Source organism: Bos javanicus, chromosome 17, assembly GCF_032452875.1.
Source record: "Bos javanicus breed banteng chromosome 17, ARS-OSU_banteng_1.0, whole genome shotgun sequence".
Classification (NCBI taxonomy): Eukaryota; Metazoa; Chordata; class Mammalia; order Artiodactyla; family Bovidae; genus Bos; species Bos javanicus.
This window is the reverse complement of record NC_083884.1, coordinates 44,361,230-44,382,910: the sequence shown is the minus strand read 5'-3', so window position 1 is coordinate 44,382,910 and position 21,681 is coordinate 44,361,230. Positions and strand designations below refer to the sequence as shown.

The window sequence follows — 21,681 nt, the reverse complement described above, 5'->3', positions numbered from 1 at the left end:
CAACCACATTCAAATGCTTTGCTGTAGGTGTGTAATGGGTGGAGAGTTGGATTAACTGCTGTTGTGATTTGCCAAGTGAGAGAAAGAGCTGAGGATGATTTCATGGGAGTGATTAATGACAGTGGAATTTAAGCTGAATAAGGAGCTTTAAAAAGGAAATGAAGAAGATGAAAGTTAGTGAAAAAAGGTAGGATCATGGGATTAGACATTGCAGCAGGTTTTTAAATCAGAGAACTACTGAGAATGTGCGGGAAGAAAAGGAAAGGAGATGGTGGTAAAAAGAGTTGAGTGAGGGGAACAGAGATCACAGGAGGGCTGTGTTTATTAGTGTTGACAAGGCCAGGGTGGTTGAGAAATGTGGAAGAGGAGAGCTACAGAAGAGAGAAGTTTAGGAATTGGGAGCCCAGGGACTTGGAAGAATCTATGTGTAAGTTGATAACCAAGAACTCAGACAAGATACAGAATCAGGAGCAAATATTGGAGATACGTGGGCTTGAGAAACCATTTCTACAGATGACAGCCTCAGTGAGGAATGAGATTTAAAAGTGCAGGATTGTCCACAGAAGGGAGGAGGTTTGATCTGAAAGCCACATCAGGAATAAGTAGAACACCTGTTCCAGTTCCAAGAAGATGATGGTTAGGGGGCTGCAACGGGTAAACAAAACACAAGCCGTCATGCTTGGAGAGGGCTGTAAGGACATGCTTTCTCAAGGGATAACACTGAAGAGCAAGAATAAAGTTATGATCTTTATTGAAACTGTTAACTCATTAATTTTGACAAGGTTCATAGCATGTAGCACAGTGCATTGTGCCTAGTAGGAAGTCTTTGTTGAATGTTTTATCTTTGTCTTTAATTTTTGTCATTTTTATCCCTATGCATCTTATGTCTCGGTGTGTTCCTCCTAGGGTTTATCCTCCCTGGGATCCTCTGGGATCCTTCCTGGACTTAGTTAGCTATTTTTTCCCCCCATGTTAGGGAAGTTTTCAGCTATTATCTCTTCAAATATTTTCTCAGGTCCTTTTTCTTGCTCTTCTCCTTCTGGGAGCCCTATAATGTGAATGTTGGTGCATTTAATGTTATCCCAGAAGTCTCTTAGGCTGTCTTCATTTCCTTTCATTCTTTTTTCTATACTCTATTTTGAGGCAGTGATTTCCACCATTCTGTCCTCCAGGTTATTTATCTGTTCGTCCACCTCAGTTATTCTGCTATTGATTCATTCTAGTGTATTATTCCTCTCTGTTTGTTTGTTTTTTAGTTCTTCAGGGTCTTTGGTAAACATTTTTTGCATTCCTCCATTGTTTTCCTGAGATCCTGAATCATCTTCACCGCTATTATTCTGAGTTCTTTTTCTGGAATATTGCCTATCTCCACTTCATTTAGATGTTTCTCCATGACTTTAGGAACCTGGAATGTTAGGTCCATGAATCAAGGAAAATTGGAAGTGGTAAAACAGGAGATGGAAAGAGTGACATTTTAAGAATGTTGACATTTTAGGAATCAGCGAACTAAAATGGCCTAGAATGGGTGAATTTAACTCAGATGACCATTATATCCACTACTGTGGGCAAGAATTCCTTAGAAGAAATGGAGTAGCCATCATAGTCAGCAAAAGAGTCCGAAATGCAGTACTTGGATGCAGTCTCAAAAACCACAGAATGATCTCTGTTCGTTTCCAAGGCAAACCATTCAATATCACGGTAATCCAAGTCTATGCCCCAACCAGTAACGCTGGAAGTTGAACGGTTCTGTGAAGACCTACAAGACCTTTTAGAAATAACACCCCCAAAAGATGTCCTTTTCATTATAGGGGACTGGAATGCAAAAGTAGGAAGTCGAGAAACACCTGGAGTAACAGGCAAATTTGGCCTTGGAGTACAGAATGAAGCAGGGCAAAGGCTAATAGAGTTTTGCCAAGAGAACGCACTGGTCATAGCAAACACCCTCTTCCAACAACACAAGCGAAGACTCTACACATGGACATCACCAGATGGTCAACACCGAAATCAGATTGATTATATTCTTTGCAGCCAAAGATGGAGAAGCTCTATACAGTCAGCAAAAATAAGACCGGGAGTTGACTGTGGCTCAGACCATGAACTCCTTATTGCCAAATTCAGACTTAAACTGAAGAAAGTAGGGAAAACCATTAGACCATTCATGTATGACCTAAATCAAATCCCTTATGATAACACAGTGGAGGTGAGAAATAGATTTAAGGGACTAGATCTGATAGACAGAGTGTCTGATGAACTATGCACGGAGGTTCATGACATTGTTCAGGAGACAGGGATCAAGACCATCCCCAAGAAAAACATGCAAAATGGCTGTCTGAGGAGGCCTTACAAATAGCTGTGAAAAGATGAGAAGCCAAAAACAAAGGAGAAAAGGAAAGATATACCCATTTGAATGAGAGTTCCGAAGAATAGCAAGGAGAGATTAAAAAGCCTTTCTCAGTGATCAGTGAAAAGAAACAGGGGAAAATAATAGAATGGGAAAGACTAGGGATCTCTTCAAGAAAATTAGAGATACCAAGGGAACATTTCATGCAGATGGGCTCAATAAAGGACAGAAATGGTATGGACCTAACAAAAGAAGAAGATAATAAGGAGAGGTGGCAAGAATACACAGAAGAACTGTACAAAAAAGATCTTTACAACCCAGATAATCACAATGGTGTGATCATTCACCTAGAGCCAGACATCCTGGAATGTGAAGTCAAGTGGGCCTTAGGAAGCATCACTATGAACATAGCTACTGTAAGTGATGGAATTCAAGTTGAGCTCTTTCAAATCCTGAAAGATGATGCTGTGAAAGTGCTGCACTCAGTATGCCAGCAAATTTGGAAAACTCAGCAGTGGCCACAGGACTGGAAAAGGTCAGTTTTCATTCCAATCCCAAAGAAAGGCAATGCCAAAGAATGCTCAAACTACCACACAATTGTTCTCATCTCACATGCTAGTGAAGTGATGTTCAAAATACTCTAAGCCAGGTTTCAGCAATACGTGAACCATGAACTTCCAGATGTTCAAGCTGGTTTTAGAAAAGGCAGAGGAACCAGAGATCAAATTGCCAACATTCCCTAGATCATTGAAAAAGCAAGAGAGTTCCAGAAAAACATCAATTTCTGCTTTATTGACTATGCCAAAGCCTTTGACTGTGTGGATCACAGTAAACTGTGGAAAATTCTGAAAGAGATGGGAATACCAGACCACCTGATTTGCCTCTTGAGAAACCTGTATGCAGGTCAGGAAGCAACAGTTAGAAGTGTACATGGAACAACAGACTGGTTGCAAACAGAAAAAGAAGTACATCAAGGCTGTATATTGTCACTCTGTTTATTTAACTTATATGCAGAGTACATCATGAGAAACGCTGGGCTGGAAGAAGCACAAGCTGGAATCAAGATTGCCGGGAGAAATATCAATAACCTCAGATATGCAGATGACACCACCTTTATGGCAGAAAGTGAAGAAGATCTAAAGAGCCTCTTGATGAAGTGAAAGAGGAGAGTGAAAAAGTTGGCTTAAAGCTCAACATTCAGAAAACTAAGATCATGGCATCTGGTCCTGTCACTTCATGGCAAATAGATGGGGAAAAAGTGGAAACAGTGGCTGACTTTATTTTTCTGGGTTCCAAAATCAATGCAGATGGTGACTGCAGCCATGAAATTAAAAGATGCTTACTCCTTGGAAGGAAAGTTATGACCAACCTAGATAGCATATTCAAAAGCAGAGACATTACTTTGTCAACAAAGGTCCATCTCGTGAAGGCTATGGTTTTTCCAGTGGTCATGTATGGATGTGAGAGTTAGACTATAAAGAAAGCTGAGCACCGAAGAACTGATGGTTTTGAATGGTGGTGTTGGAGAAGACTCTTGATATTCCCTTGGACTGCAAGGAGATCCAACCAGTCCATCCTAAAGGAAATCAGTCCTGGGTGTTCACTGGAAGGGCTGATGCTGAAGCTGAAACTCCAATCCTTTTGCCACCTGATGCGAAGAGCTAACTCATTTGAAAAGACCCTGATGCTGGGGAAGATTGAGAGCAGGAGGAAAAGGGGACAACAGAGGATGAGATGGTTGGATAGCATCACTGAATCAATGGACATGGGTTTGGGTGGACTCTGGGGTTTGGTGATGGACAGGGAGGCCTGGTTTGCTGCGGTTCATGGGGTCGCCAAGAGTTGGACACGACTGAGTGACTGAACTGAACTGAATAGAGGGATCAGAGTGTCCAACTTATTGTTCCCATACAAATTGCTAAGCTATTTTAAATAGCTTTTTAAAATATTTTCAATAGGAACAGATGTGTCACTTAGAAAGAGAATTTTACTATTAATCAGTTTGCCTTTATAATCTATTTTCTACACTAGATTTGCATGCAAACATCATACCAGGAAACCCTAGAAGATACTAAAGCTAATTAATTGCCAAGTCTTTGGGCAGGTGATATCTGTCTAAGCTTAGAAATGACAGTGATCACAAAAGAAAAGGACAGATTGGACTCTTTAAAAATGGAAAAATTTTGTCTGTCAAAAATTATGCCATAAACCCATAATCAAACATATCCTAAAGCAAAATGAAAACAAAAGAACTAAATAGACATTTCTCCAAAGAAGACATACAGATGGCTGACAAACACATGAAAAGATGCTCAACATCACTCATTATCAGAGAAATGCAAATCAAAACCACTATGAGGTACCATTTCACACCAGTCAGAATGGCTGCGATCCAAAAGTCTACAAATAATAAATGCTGGAGAGGGTGTGGAGAAAAGGGAACCCTCTTACACTGTTGGTGGGAATGCAAACTAGTACAGCCACTATGGAGAACAGTGTGGAGATTCCTTAAAAACCTGGAAATAGAACTGCCTTATGATCCAGCAATCCCACTGCTGGGCATACACACTGAGGAAACCAGAAGGGAAAGAGACACGTGTACCCCAATGTTCATCGCAGCACTGTTTATAATAGCCAGGACATGGAAGCAACCTAGATGCCCATCAGCAGATGAATGGATAAGACAGCTGTGGTACATATACACAATGGAGTATTACTCAGCCATTAAAAAGAATACATTTGAATGAGTTCTAATGAGGTGGATGAAACTGGAGCCTATTATACAGAGTGAAGTAAGCCAGAAGGAAAAATACCAATACAGTATACTAACGCATATATATGGAATTTAGAAAGATGGTAACAATAACCCTGTGTATGAGACAGCAAAAGAGACACTGATGTATAGAACAGTCTTATGAGCTCTGTGGGAGAGGGAGAGGGTGGGAAGATTTGGGAGAATGGCATTGAAACATGTAAAATATCATGTATGAAAAGAGATGCCAGTCCAGGTTCGATGCACAATACTGGATGCTTGGGGCTAGTGCACTGGGACGACCCAGAGGGATGGTATGGGGAGGGAGGAAAGAGGAGGGTTCAGGATGGGGAACACATGTATACCTGTGGTGGATTCATTTTGATATTTGGCAAAACTAATACAATTACGTAAAGTTTAAAAATAAAATAAAATTAAAAAAAAAAGAATGATAAAAATCATACAATGATTAGTTAATTTACTCAAAATATAAAAATAGAGAAGAAAAAATTTAAGTATGAACAATCATGTTTGAACATTCATTAACGATACATAAAACTATTAAAGAAACATTATTTGCTAGTACCATACTAGTCAAAAAAGACATACAAATTAAAGCATAAATGTGGGAGCATTTTCACCAATTAAATTAGCCAGGCATATCAATAAAAAAATAACCAATGCTAATCATTAGTGATAGCTATATTTTCATACCAAGGGAACATTTCATGCAAAGATGGGCTCGATAAAGGACAGAAATGGTATGGACCTAACAGAAGCAGAAGCTATTAAGAAGAGATGGCAGGAATACAAAGAAGAACTGTACAAAAAATATCTTCACGACCCAGATAATCACTATGGTGTAATCACTGACCTAGAGCCAGACATCCTGGAATGTGAAGTCAAGTGGGCCTTAGAAAGCATCCCTATGAACAAAGCTAGTGGAGGTGATGGAATTCCAGTTGAGCTCTTTCAAATCCTGAAAGATGATGCTGTGAAAGTGCTGCACTCAATATGGCAGCACATTTGGAAAACTCAGCAGTGGCCACAGGACTGGAAAAGGTCAGTTTTCATTCCAATCCCAAAGAAAGGCAATGCCAAAGAATGCTCAAACTACCACACAGTTGCACTCATCTCACACGCTAGTGAAGTAATGCTCAAAATTCTCCAAGCCAGGCTTCAGCGATACGTGAACCGTGAACTTCCTGATGTTCAAGCTGGTTTTAGAAAAGGCAGAGGAACCAGAGATCAAATTGCCAACATCCGTGGATCATGGAAAAGGCAAGAGAGTTCCAGAAAAACATCTATTTCTGCCTTATTGACTATGCCAAAGCCTTTGACTGTGTTGGATCACAATAAACTGGAAAATTCTGAAAGAGATGGGAATACCAGACCACCTGATTTGCCTCTTGAGAAATTTGTATGCAGGTCAGGAAGCAACAGTTAGAACTGGACATGGAACAACAGACTGTTTCCAAATAGGAAAAGGAGTACGTCAAGGCTGTATATTGTCACCCTGCTTATTTAACTTCTATGCAGAGTACATCATGAGAAACACTGGACTGGGAGAAACACTGGACTGGAAAAACAAGCTGGAATCAAGATTTCTGGGAGAAATATCAATAACCTCAGATATGCAGATGACACCATCTTTATGGCAGAAAGTGAAGAGGAACTAAAAAGCCTCTTGATGAAAGTGAAAGTGGAGAATGAAAAAGTTGGCTTAAAGCTCAACATTCAGAAAACGAAGATCATGGCATCCGGTCCCATCACTTCATGGGAAATAGATGGGGAAACAGTGTCAGACTTTATTTTTCTGGGCTCCAAAACCACTGCAGATGGCAACTGCAGCCATGAAATTAAAAGACACTTACTCCTTGGAAGGAAAGTTATGACCAACCTAGGTAGCATATTCAAAAGCAGAGACATTACTTTCCCAACAAAGATCTGTCTTGTCAAGGCTATGGTTTTTCCTGTGGTCATGTATGGATGTGAGAGTTGGACTGTGAAGAAGGCTGAGTGCCAAAGAATTGATGCTTTTGAACTGTGGTGCTGGAGAAGACTCTTGAGAGTCCCTTGGACTGCAAGGAGATCCAACCAGTCCATTCTGAAGGAGATCAGCCCTGGGATTTCTTTGGAAGGACTGATGCTAAAGCTGAAACTCCAGTACTTTGGCCACCTCATGCGAAGAGTTGACTCATTTGAAAAGACTCTAATGCTGGGAGGGATTGGGAGCAGGAGGAGAAGGGGATGACAAAGAATGAGATGGCTGGATGGCATCACTGACTCGATGGACGTGAGTCTGAGTGAACCCCGGGAGTTGGTGATGGACAGGGAGGCCTGGCGTGCTATGATTCATGGGTTTGCAAAGAGTCGGACATGACTGAGCGACTGAACTGAACTGAACTGAACTGAGTTGGTATAGCACTGCTTAGAAATCAACATTATAATATTAACAGCAATAAAAAAGACATACTTGACATAGCCATATCATTTCTGGAAATCTTTTCTAGGAAAGTAATTACAAATAAGGAAAGTTAGGTCCACAAAATGCTCATTTTGCATCCTTGACCTACTGTAAAGTGTACATGTGCGCATGCACTTATGTGTATGTGTATGTGTATGTATATGTGTGCCTGTGTGCACAAAAAAGACAGTGTGTAATAGAAAAAGAAGAGGGATAAATGAAAGGTATTCAAAAGACAAATTTGCTCTTTACCTAATGGGCTAAATTAGGTAAAATATGTATTCTATGAAAAAATCTATATGATTTGTTATATTTAAGTGGAAATAAGGAATGATAATTTAAGTGTTTTGCCAGAATACAAAATAATATATTAAAATTGGAAATCCCAAATGTCAGATTCCTTATTTGGATAATTATGTAAATTATGATAAAGCACAGAATAGAAATGTAACTTTTAAGTATTATAAGTAACATATTTGTGAATGAAATATGAAAAAATTGATAAGATAAAAGGCTTATATGGATAGTATAGTGAATATATATTTTGTAGAATCAGAACCAATGGAATCAAGGGGATTAATAAGTTTTATATTTTTTATTTATTTTAAAAATTAATTAATTAAACTTTTTTTTTTCTATGCTGGGTCTTCATTGCTGCATGCGGGCTTTCTCAGCATGGTCGGCTGTCAGTCTGTGGCGCACGGGCTCCCACTGCAGTGGCCTCTCTTATTGCAGAGCATGGTCTTCCACAGTTGTGGCATGTGGGCTCCGTGGTGGTGGCGTGGGCCTAGTTGCCCTGCAGCATGTGGGATCTTTTTGGACCAGGGATGTAACAGGTGTCCCCTACATTGCAAGGCGGATTCTTAATCACTGGACCACCAGTTGAGAAGCACTAATCAGATTTTCAAGTGGTATAAGAAGGCAGAGGCTGTCAGTATTTTTTTTAAGTGTTTGTATATTAAGGACTAAAAAATGTGACCAAATCCAGATTTGGTAAAACAGAATAGAATGAAAGATATATAAAGCTCCATTGGTTGGAGTGTGGTGAAACTAGGACTCTTCTGCTGGTAACAGTAACTTTGGGGGCAATGTGCCAAAACTATATTAAAATCTACATACTCTTCAATGTAACAAGTTCAGTTTTAGAAGTTCATTCTAGTGTTATATGCCAACCAATGTATAGAATTTATAAATAAAGATACTGTTTTTTGGTGCATTGTGAATAGTTTAATTTCAAAATCTGGTGCATCTATTACCTTAAATATTTTACATTATTTTAAAAATTCATAGCACCGTAGAAAATAGTGTATCCATGTGTATGTTGGTGGGTTTTATTTTTTCATTTTATAGCTTTATGGATAAACAGTTCATGCACCATGCATGTGTGCTCAGTCCATAAATCCACTTATTTAAAGTTCACAGCTCTGTACGTTTTGGTATCTTTACACAGTTGTTCATCCATCACCATGGTCTAATTTTAGAACATTTCCAGCACTCACCTAAAACATCCTGTACACATTAACTGTCTTTCCCCAGGCTCCCAACATCCCTCCCCCAGGCCAAAGCCCAAGCAATCACCAAATTCTATCTCTGTGGATTCACCTATTCTGATTATTTCATATAATTGAAATCATAGACTACATGGCCCTTTATCACTGGCTTCTTTCATTTAGCATAATATTTGTAAGATATATTCATGCTCTAGCATGTATCATGACTTCATTCTTTTTTATTGATACATAGTATTCATTATATGCATTTCCCTGGAGGCTCAGACAGTAAAGAATCCACCTGCAATGCAGGATACATGGGTTGGATCCCTGGGTTGGGAAGATCCGAGGGCATGGTAACCCATTCCAGTATTCTTGCCTGGAGAATCCCTATGGACAGAGGAGCCTGGAGGGCTACAGTCAATGGGATCACAAAGAGCTGGATACGACTAAGTGAGTAAGCACAGCACAGCACATTCATTATACAGATATACTGTATTCTGTTTATTAGTTTTGCTGAATTTTAGCATGTGGTGATAGTCATTCAGTCATGTCCGACTCTTTGCACCCCAATGGACTGTAGCCTGCCAGGCTCCTTTGTTCATGGTATTCTCCAGGCAAGAATACTGGAGTGGGTTGCCATTTCCTTCTCCATTTAGCATGTAATAACATACATAATAGGTTGTTTTCTGCTAATTTAAATAAGATCATTTTTATCTATCCTACTTACATGTGAAAAGAGCATATTTTAGAAAAATGCTTTAAAATAAACAGTTCCCAGAATTTTCTAAAGCTGTGAGCTTTTATGAAATCAATGAGAATAATTCATGATGACTGGGAAGAAGAAAAACTAAGGGATATGTTGGTAAGAAAAAGAAACAAAGAAATTATTTGCTCTTATATTCTGTGAAATTTTCCTTTAAATTAATTCTGGGGTTTATTGTGTTAGAAGTTTACATTTTAATGAAACTAGGGAGCTTTCCTGTCTCCATTATTTCTTTAAGATAACAAAGGAAAAATTGAACATAAATGACATTTTCCTAATAATCCCTAAATGTCTTGGGACACATTTTAATTTCCTTCACTGTGGCCAAAAAGTTAATTTCTAGTCTCCTCCCCAGCTTACTTTTTAGAAGAGAGTTTTATGAACAGTGTAAAAGTCAAATTATAGTGGAGCTTATGTGCAAAATGTAAGGAACATTCATTTCAAAAGGAATCATGTACTTGAATATATTCCTCTTTCAAGTCTCATTTAATTTTGGTAATCTAGTGAATAAATCTAGAGTATACCATATTATCGACAACTAATTTTTAGTTGGAAACAATATACTGCATTGTACTTATATTTAGGTAGTAGTATCTGAAGTTCTGTACCCAGTGGGGAGAGTTTTTCCCACATCACCAAGCAATCCTCTGACACCAGTCCCACAGGACTCCCCCCATCCCTCTTCAGATGCCAATCACAAGCCCAGGTTGTCACATGTGCTTCTGACCAGCTGGCTATAGACTGGAGATTTGATTTACTAAAGCAGCTCACAGAACTCAGAGAAACATTTTACTTTCAAAATGACTGATTTCCTATTTAAAAAAAATATGACTCAGGAATAGCTGGATGGAAGAGAGAGATGCACAGGGCAGGTGTGGGGAAAAGGTGTGGATGGAGTGTCTTGCTCCCTCTTCTAGCATACTACCATTCCCAAATCAGCATGTGCTCACCTGCCTCACACTTTATTACAAAGGGAAATTGATTAAGTTATTGTCCATTAGCAATCAATTCAATCTGTAGCTCCTCTCCCACCCCTGAAGTCAGGGGATGGGGCTGCAAGTTTCCATTCTCTGATCATATGGTTGGTGTTCTTGGTAACCAGCCCCCATCCATAGGTGAGGTCCAAACCACCCCACTAACAAAGCAGGACACTTTTGTCAATTTCACCTCTTAGTAAAAATTCCAATGGTTTTAGGTGTTCTGTTTCAGAATCAAAAAGACAATATATTTCTTAGTATAAATGACATTACTACAGTACTTCATTTTAAAGTACTTCATTTAAAAGTCTCTCATAATAGTTCTACTACGTCTACTTTTCAATGAGAATATATCAGAGCAAACCAAGACATGTAAAAATCATTCTAGAAATTAATTCATAATTAGAGTATTAATCTATCATAGGTTAATAAATAAGATAAAAGAGAAACAAATAATTATGAAAGATAAAGGAAACAATGCAGATGAATAATTTGTAGTCAAAAGTGTCCAGAACCACAGAACACTTACTTTTAAAAAATTTTGAAACATCATCATCAACAACAACAAAACTATCAGGTCATGGACCATGTTTATAGACTTGCTCAGTATTTGCCAGTTCTCAAATGCTGTGTCTAATGTGGTAGAATTTATATTATTCTTCCTTTATGACACACACTACTTCATATGCATTGGAAAATCTCTTCATATGGCTTCCTCTTCCTATTATATATGTCTATGACCAACCTAGACAGAATATTAAAAAGCAGAGACATTACTTTGTCAACAAAGGTCCATCTAGTCAAGGCTATGGTTTTTCCAGTGGTCAGGTATAGATGTGAGAGTTGGACTATAAAGAAAGCTGAGTGCTGAAGAATTGATGGTTTTGAACTGTGGTGCTGAGAAGACTCTTGAGAGTCCCTTGGACTGCAAGGAAATCCAACCAGTCCATCCCAAAGGAGATCAGTCCTGGGTGTTCATTGGTAGGACTGATTTTGAAGCTGAAACTCCAATGCTTTGGCCACCTGATGCGAAGAGCTGACTCATTTGAAAAGACCCTGATGCTGGGAAAGATTGAGGGCAGGAGGAGAAGGGGACAACAGAGGATGAGATGGTTGGATGGCATCACTGACTCAATGGACATGGGTTTGGGTGAACTCTGGGAGTTGGTGATGGATAGGGAGGCCTGGCGTGCTGTGGCTCATGTGGTTGCAAAGAGTTGGACACGACTGAGTGACTGAACTGATGGGTGAAGATTCATCTTTAGAGCCCTAGCCATCAACGTGCCACCCATATTTTAGGCAGTCAATAAGGGATTACAGAATAGAATGTTGTGTGGGAAGAACTCTGAATAAGTCCTCAAGAGATTCAAGTTTCAGTGTGAAATTTTGAATTTGTGTCTGTGTTTCTTCACATCATTTATTTCATTCCATATCTGAAAAATAGAAAAGTGCACTGAAGAATTTAAAGATACCTTCAGGTTCTAAATTTGAAGCCCTTTTTCTACACTGTTTACATTCTTTTGGAAGCCTTTCTGGACAGACTGTTTCTCTTGCTAGCTTTACTATTGCTTTGAGTACACATATCTTTAAACAAAGAGATGGATTCTGTGTATATATTTTTTATCATTTGTAATTGTCTGTGTTTAGTCTCTCGTGTGGGGACCTGGTACCAAAATTATAAGCTTTCATTCTCACCCTAGTATTTATGCAACCTGTAAGTATGAGTAAATGTCAGTTGCCTTGAAAATCTAGTTTGTTAGTTACCTCTTTATTTTTTTCCACTAAGGGAAGGTTTCTCTAACTTGTTCCCAGGAGAATTTAGTATTTCAGATGGCAACTTTCTGAGAGCAGCTCCTCTTCTTTATCACAGACTTCACTTTGGAAAACCAACATTTTCAGAGCCTGTTCTAATACTCAAATTGATAGGGAGAAGCCTGATGCTCCCTGATCTAGTGTTTCTATCTGGCATTGTGATGATCTGTGTAGTGGACCTGTATAACCAGAGTATGCTAAGAGCTGGAAACTGCCAGTGGGTTTTTTTTTCCACTGATGAAAAAATAAACAATGTTCTCCTCGGTGAAAGCAAAAATTTTTTGCACACACAGTATTCTCTAACTAATTTTCATTCCACTTTCAGTTATAAACTGTGTCAAACCATTAGCTTACATCTTAAAAATATAATCACTTAGAATTATACAAAGGATTATATATATATATATATAATATATACACACATACATACACATATATATTATATGTGTATACACACAACACACAAACACACACATGCATATATTTTTTGTCTTCTCCAGGACTTTTGAATGTATTGGGGAGAAAAAATTTCCTCTACTCTTCTAGGTCCTTCTGGATGATTATTAAATTGACATGAAACAGATTAATGGGAGAAAATAGAATTTTAATTTCATAAGTACTAGAGTTTACAGAAATATGAGACTCAAAGGAGTGACCAAAGCACACAGCTTTTAGACCTTTTAGATAAAGGAATAATAAATTTGAGAAGAACTGAGAAGACAGACAAACTTAAGCTTGGGTATTAATTAGTGAAGAACTAAGCAGAGTTTGTTTATGTAGCCTTCTTGGCCCTGAATTCCTGATCTCCAGCAATAAGGCTGCTTGTTTACCTCCTGGTGGGAGGAGGATATCTTTCACTGGAAGATGTATTTCATACTTCCAGGGGGAACAGACAAGATGGTCAGAATATCCTTCTTGCTTTTGCTTAAGTAATTTTATTCAAATAATGAATCTGCCAAGAGGCACGTTTTGAGCTGGGCTTTTCATTTTCTTTTTTAAAATTTATTTTTAATTGGAGGATGATTGCTTTACAATGTTGTGTTGGTTTCTGTCATACATCAACATGAATCAGCCATAGGTATATATATGCCCTCTCCCTCTTGAACCTCCCTCCTACCCCATCTGATCCCTCTAGGTTGTCACAGAGTGCTGGGTTGAGCTCCTTGTGTCATACAGTAAATTCCTACTGGGGAGTATACATTAAATATGTAACATTGTACAGAAGGAAGTGACCAAACCATCCCAAAGAAAAAGAAAGGCAAGAAGGCAAAGTAGTTGTCTGAGGAGGCTTTACAAATAGCCAAGGAAAGAACAGAAGCAAAAGTCAAGGTAGAAAGGGAAAGACATACTCAACTGAGTGTTGAGTTTCAGAGAATAGCAAGGAGAGATAAGAAGGTCTTCCTAAGTGAACAATGAGAAGAAATAGAGGAAAACAATAGAATGGGAAAGACTACAGATTTTTTTTTCAAGAAAATTAGAGATACCAAGGAAACAGTTCATGTAGAATTGGCATGATAAAGGACAGAAATGGTAAGGACCTAGCAGAAGTAAAAGATATTAAGAAAAAGTGGCAAGAATACACAGAACTATACAAAAAAGGTCTTAATGACCCAGACAACCATGATGGTGTGATCAGTCACCTAGAGCCAGACATCCTGGAGTGTGAAGTCAAGTAGGTCTTAGGAAGTATTACTGTGAACAGTGGAGGTGACAGAGTTCCAGCTGAGCTATTTGAAACCCTAAAAGCTTATGCGATTAAAGTGTTTCATTCAATATGTCAGCAAATTTGAAAAACTCAGCAATGGCCACTGGACTGGAAAGAGTCCAGTATTCATTCCAATCCTAAAGAAGGGCAATGCCAAAAAATGTTCAACTACTGTACTATTGCACTCACTTCACATACTAGCAAGGTAATGCTCAAAATCCTTCAAGCCAGACTTTAGCAGCAAGTGAACCGAGAACTTCCAGATGTACGAACTGGGTTTAGAAAAGGCAGAGGAACCAGAGATCAAATTGCCAACATTAGTTGGCTCATAGAGAAAGCAAAGGAATTCCAGAAAAACATCTACTTCCACTTCGTTGACTATGTAAAGCTTTTGACTGTATCGATCACAACAAACTGGAAAATTCTGAAAGAGATGGGAATATCAGACCACCTTGCCTGCCCCCTGAGAAACCTATATGCAGGTCAAGAAGCAACAGTTAGAATCAGACATGGAACAACTGACTGGTTCCAAATTAGGAAAGGAGTATGACAAGGCTGTATATTGCCACTCTGCTTATTTAACTTATATGCAGAGTACATCATGTGAAATGTCAGGCTGGATGAATCACAAGCTGGTATCAATGTTGTTGGGAGACATATCAACAACCTCAGATATGCAGATGATACTATTCTCATGGCAGAAAGTGAAGAGGAACTAAAGAGCCTTTTGATGAAGGTGAAGAGGAGAGTGAAAAAGCTGACTTAAAACTCAACATTCAAAAAACTAAGATCATGGTATCTGGTCCCTTCACTTTATGAAAAATAGAAGGGGAAAAAGTGGAAGCAGTGGCAGATTTCTTAATCTCCAAAATCACTTTGGATGATGAATGTAGCCATGAAATTAAGATGCTTCCTCCTTGGAAGGAAAGCTATGACAAGTCTAGATAGTATATTAAAAAGCAGAGACATCACTTTGCCTTCAAAGGTCTGTATAATCAAAGCTATGACTTTTCCAGTAGTCATGTATGAATGTGAGAGTTGGACCACAGAGAAGGCTGAGTGCCAAAGAATTGACACTTTTGAATTGTGCCAGAGAAGACTCTTGGGAGTCTTTTGGACTGCAAGGAGATCAAACCAGTCAATCCTAAAGGAAATCAACCCTGAATATTCATTGGGAGGACTGATGCTGAAGCTGAAGTTCCAATACTTGGGCCACCTGATGCAAAGAGCTGACTCATTAGAAAAGATCCTGATGCTGGGAAAGATTGAAGGCAAAAAGAGAAGGGGACAGCAGAGGATGAGATGGTTAGAGAGCATCACTGACTCAATATTGGGATAAGAATTTGAGCAAACTCTGGGAAATGGTGGAGGACAGGGAAACCTGGTGTGTTGCAGTTCATGGGGTTGCAAAGAGTTTGGACATGATTTAGCGAGCAAAAAACAACAATAAATGTTGTATATGTTTCAATGCTGATTTTTCAGTTCATCCCACCCTTTGTCCACAGGAGATCCCTGCCTTTGTCCACAAGTTTGTTCTTTATTGCTGCCCTGCAAATAAGTTTGAGCTAGCCTCTTCTGAACCTCATCAGTTTCCTCTTCTGAAACTTCCCTGAAAGTTTCATACTTACAAGTTGAGCTGGTAGCTGTGAAGCAAGAATTAGGCTAGTAGCTGAGTTATTGATTGTTCCATGCTTCTTTTTTTCCATAGATTGTTCCATGGTTCCATGCTTTAAACCAAAAATTCAGTCCTGAGAATAGATTAGTTCAGTTAAACAGTTGTGATTCATAACACGGGGCACATTTTAAGACAGTATTATATAACACCAATAACCCAATCTCACTGCCATGTTTGAGGACCTCAAGAGCCAAAATTGCAGCAAAAATTATCTTAAGGGACAAGAGATTCAACTTTAAATTTGTACTTGATATAAATTTACCAACTGCTTAGATGGAAGTTGAGGCAACTGAGTGAAAAGAGCAGACCAGTCCAAATAAATTTTTTTTTTTTTTAGCAAATGAAAAAAAAAATTAAGGTACAGTTTTATGTAAAAATACTATTGACATTAAAGCTTATTTTCAAAAGCCTTATAATAAATTTATTCAATTGTATTCACCTTGAACATGCGTAAAATTACTTTCCCAAGATTTCTTTTTCACAAACCTATAAATTTTCATGTCCACTTTGGTTTGTCCTTGATTTTTTCAGCCTCTTCAGAAATAATAAGCTTTACTTTAAGAAAAATTACTTTCTGTTTCCTCAGAAAAATGTATCTCCATTCTTCATACCCTTTCTTAACAAAAAACATATGGTCTACTTTTTTTTTCCAAACACACATTTGTTTCCTTCATTAGTTCTAGTAATTATAATCAGATAACTCATTAGAATTTTTTAATCTTAAATACATGAACTTCCAGTGATATCTAAGAAGTAAGCAAATGTGAACTGTCAATTTTTTCTATACCAGCAGTCTTTATATTGGCAGATTTATGTGTTTATGTGCTTCCTGTAAGTACAGTTTTTCAGTGTGGCATAAGTTATGTTTCCTAAGAAACCCAAGCATCTTTAGTCTCTCTAATAAGAGGTCAAAAGTTGTTAAACTTAGATGTGTTTAGCATTTAAGATTTCATTATCTTATCTTACTTAAAATAATCTGGACTTTCAATGAATCTCCATCATTTAATTAACTTAGCAAATGTCTAAGGTTGGAAGTGACCAAAGAGATTTGGGAAACTATGTAAGGAGATAGATCATAAAACAGTCATTGCTAAAAATCTACCTTAAAACTCTCATCTTGCTTATATCTATTTAATTCATCTGTTTTTAACAATTATGCTCATGAACACTTGATAAGATATTAAAGCAGTTAGCCATCCTTTTATATTATTTTTCTTGCTGACAAATTTTGTAACAGAATTAGCATGAGCTTATTTGACTTTTAGTGAACCTATGGTAGGATAAAAGTATTATTCTTCATGTTGATTACTCTAAAGCCATACCTGTATTACTTAAACCAACAAACTACTTTCTATTTACTGAAAATTATTCTACAAAACATGAACTTCGAAAACATTTAAGTTGATTTCTATTATACCTCTGAAATTTAGAAATACTTAATTCATAAGCATTTATTTTTAAGCCAAATAGAGCCCTTTCTCAAATTAATATTGGTAATACCGTCCAGAGGTAGAGAAGTACCATAACTCTAATGTGTATACATAGATGTACATACAAACACAAAGCTCTTATAGCTTTTGTTGTAAAATTTTAGCCATGAACCAAGTATAACAATATAAAACTCATGAGTCTGTAAATAACAGTTGAAATAAGTTGTTTATCTATTCATCTGATTGAAGCTTTCCTCTATTTGCGGAGGATGTTTTTAAGAATCATATTTGTCTTTGATATCAATCATATTGGTAATTACCAGTCATACTGGTAATATTAAGGAAGCTGTGAACTGGATTTTGAAAAAAGACCTTTCCAGGAGTTTGTATTTTAAAAGGCTAGATTTCCTCTTCTTCTTTTCTTTTTTCCCTTCAGACTTTACTGACTGAGCTAGCCAGACTCAGTTGCAGGCAACTGTGAGAAGGAGTGTTTATATTTAAAAACATGGTACAAGTTATAATTTTAAGGGACAGTGAAAGAATGAATTTTTCTGAGCTCCCTAAATCTGGTAAAAATCCCCTGAAGTGAAGGTAAAAGGGTTTTATAATTTAAAGAGTCTGCTGCTGTCCAGGGATGTAAATTCTTTGGGGGTCTAAGACTTATTCACAAAAGATACTGCATAGGAAAGTCTGAAGCTGGCAGGACCTGATTATAGAATCCAGGAAAACAGATCTTATGGTTGAGACTTAATGCTTGTTCTGAATGTTTCTGTTAAATTTATTTCCTGACTGGTAATATTTACATGAATGACCTGTATATCCTAGGTCTAGACATTAGGCTGTTGTGTTCTCTGTAAATCCTGTAGTGAAGCGAAGTTAAAATAGCAGCTGGGTGTTTATTGTTTTTTTCTAGGGAAAATTTAGGAGTTTGGGGAGTTAAGGGAATTTGCTAATGAGATGTGTTCAGATTTCAACAAAAGGAATTTATATTGAATAGGGACTTTAATTTTGTTCCAAGTTTTATTTTCTGTTTTTGTTTGTTTGTTTTTTTTTCCCACATTGTTAAGAGAGTTCCTAAGGCTAGCTTTTACATTTCTTTGTGTCCTCTTTCTAATTTGGCCATCCCATTTGTACCAATAAGACAATTTTTGAGAACAAGAGCTTTCCTTTTCAAAAAATATTTATTTATTTGACATCTTAGTGTCAGCATGCAGGGTCTTTAGTTGCGGCATGAGAACTCTTAGTTGTGGCATGTGGGATCTTGTCTCTGACTAGGAATGGAACCCGGGTCCCCTTGCATTGGGAACATGGAGTCTTAGCCACTGGACCACCAGGGAAATCCCAAGTGTGTGTGTGTGTGTGTGTGTGTGTGTGTGAGTCACTCAGTCGTGTCCAACGTTTGCGACCCCATTGACAACAGCTCGCCAGGCTCCTCTGGATGAGAGCTTTCTAAAAATGTTTTCTTTCTTTCTTAAATATAATCAATTCAAAGAATCTATCATCTGGCCATTGACAAGTCAGATCTTTTAATCTCAATAGTGACTCAAACTGATAAGACTTTTTATGGCTTAACTAAGGGCTCAAGACGGAGAAGGCAATGGCACCCCACTCCAGTACTCTTGCCTGGAAAATCCCATGGATGGAGGAGCCTGGTAGGCTGTAGTCCATGGGGTCGCTAAGAGTCGGGCTTGACTGAGCGACTTCACTTTCACTTTTCACTTTCATGCATTGGAGAAGGAAATGGCAACCCACTCCAGTGTTCTTGCCTGGAGAATCCCAGGGACGGGGGAGCCTGGTGGGCTGCCATCTATGGGGTCGCACAGAGTCGGACACGACTGAAGCGACTCAGCAGCAGCAGCAGCAGCAGCAGCAGCAAGGGTTCAAGAGGAGTCTGGGCTTCCCAGGTGGCTCAGTGGTAAAGAATCTGCTTACATTGCAGGAGACATGGGTTCGATTTCTGGGTCAGGAAGATCCTCTGGAGAAGGAAATGGCACCCACTCCAATATTCTTGCCTGGGAAACCCCATGGACAGAGGAGCCTATTGGGTTACAGTCCATGGGCCTCACAAGTGTCGGACACATATTAGTGACTAAACCACCACCACCCAAGAGGGGTCCACTATAAACTGCAAGAGCTATACCCTTCACAAGATCCATTCATTTCACTCCCAAAGATAGCCTAAGAAATCAAAGGCTTCGTCATACAGGTGGTAAGGATTCTGTAGAGAAAACAATGTCTTCAGCCCCACATAGGAAGTTGTAAAGCCTCCAGTTACAGGCCTGCTAATCTCTAACTGGGGCAGATGCTACTGGAGTGGGGATTTTTCTAGCCTCAGGAAACGAAGGTTGAGACTATAAAGGTCTCTTATGGACCTGATGTTCGCACAGGTCACAAAGCCAAACTCTTAAGACAAAAAACAAAGCAAAAGGAAAACTTCATCTTTTAGTTTTCCTCCTTATGACAAATGACACAACAGACAACAAAACGCATGGAAAATGGTCAATAGAAAACAAAAATTCTCAATTTTTTACCAGAAGCCAAATTAGCTAGTTGGACAAATATTTTCTCCTGCTAATCTAAATTTAGCAAAAGGAAAGAAAAGAATTCTCACCATTCTCATTTCCATGGGGCCCTGCAGGCAGAGATTTAGGAGACCGACAGGTGTGAATCCTTACCTTCAGCCTGGGCTCCTCAGAAGTCCCAGGTTTCTCGGCTGCAGTAGCCTCAGGGCAAACAGCATTCAGCTAGTGAAGTTTATCCTGCTGACTGTTTATCCAGCTGTTGGGGAAGAAAATTTTTTCTCTACACTTCCGAGTTCTTCTGGCTGGTCTAACAATTAAATTCACATGAGACAGATTACAGAGGAAAATCAAATTTTAATTTTGTACTCTCAGTTGTTTATAGAAATATGGGACTCAGAGAAATGATCAAATCAAGCAGCTTGCATACAGTTGACCCTTGAACAACACACATGTTTTAACTATATGGGTCCACTTACACACCAATTTGTTTCAATAAAAATTTGAAACAAATTTTTTGTTGGCCGTCTTTTTTCAAATTCGTGGGTTTTGCATACATACATTCAACCAACCACAGACCAAAATTTCAAGCCATGGTTGGAAGAATTCATGGGTGAGAAATCTACAGATATGGAAGGCTGTCCCATTTTATACAAGAGACTTGAGCACTCATGGATTTTGGTACACACAGTGACTCCTGGAACCAATTCCAATGGGAATATCAAGAGACTACTGTAACCTTTTAGACAAAGTAGAAATTAAATTTTGAAGAACTGACAAGACGAAGAAATTCAGGCCTGAGTACTAGTTAGTAAAAAAGCTGAGCAGAGTTTGTTCATGTAGCCTTCTTGGCCCTGAACTTCTGATCTCTGGCAGTAACGATGTCTATTTCTGGTGTGAGGAGAGTACCTTTCACATGAGAAAATTTTCCTTCTCTCAGGAGGATGAGGCGGGTCAGAGCATCCTCCTGTCACTAGCTGTTTTTTTGTTTTTTTTTTTTTAAGTAACTTTAATTCAAAATGATCAATATGCCAAAGTGGCATATTTGGGGTGGCCTGCTCTGACCCCCATAAAATGTCTCTCATTTTCTAGAGATGAATGGGTCTAACTCTCTCTCCCTCTCTCTCTCTTTTTTTTTTTTTTACATAGAATGCCTAAAGAGAAACTAACGAAATTGCCCTTGATTGCCCTTGAGGGAAATGGTGATAAAGGAAGTACAGGAAGGGAGCAAAAGAGAGGCAAAAAAGTGAGGAAGGAAGGAAAAGATTTATAACTATTTACAAATACATGGTAAAGGTGATGTAAGGGAGACCTAACCCTGGGGAAATAACTGAAGTTTGGAAGTCTCAATAATGAGTAGTTACATTCTTCAATCCTAGGGAAATGATAATTGCCAAAAACGACTACTTTCTAAAAATCTCTTACATTCTTATATATAAATGTAGCATTCGTATATATGTTTTTTAACTGATGATGTTTATAATCATGCTTTTCATTAATACACTTCCAACTCCAATTCTGACACTGCTCAAAATAAAAATTTGTTATTATTTTAAGCTCACAAAGTGGATATCCACAGTAAGCTTTTAGGTAATATGGAGTTCCATGATTTAATTTAGAAGTACATTTAACTCTCCTCCTCCCCCCAGAGGCCATTTTAATGGCATCACATTGATGTCATTTAGCCTTTTGGAGGTGAGAAAAAGACATCCTTAATCTCTAATCCTAGAAAGTCAGCTCAGTGACC

The 21,681-nt window shown here is 38.3% G+C and overlaps 1 long non-coding RNA gene across 1 annotated transcript in view; it reads right to left on the bottom strand.

Annotated features, from left to right (window-relative positions):
- Positions 1–20,512, bottom strand: part of LOC133228686 (uncharacterized) — a 29,436-nt gene extending 8,924 nt beyond the window's left edge. The window contains exons 1-2 of the long non-coding RNA XR_009730338.1: positions 20,091–20,512; positions 15,939–16,058 (exon numbers count right to left, since the gene is read on the bottom strand). This is a non-coding gene — a long non-coding RNA (uncharacterized LOC133228686). The remainder of the gene's footprint in view (positions 1–15,938; positions 16,059–20,090) is intronic.
- Positions 20,513–21,681: the final 1,169 nt, after the last annotated feature.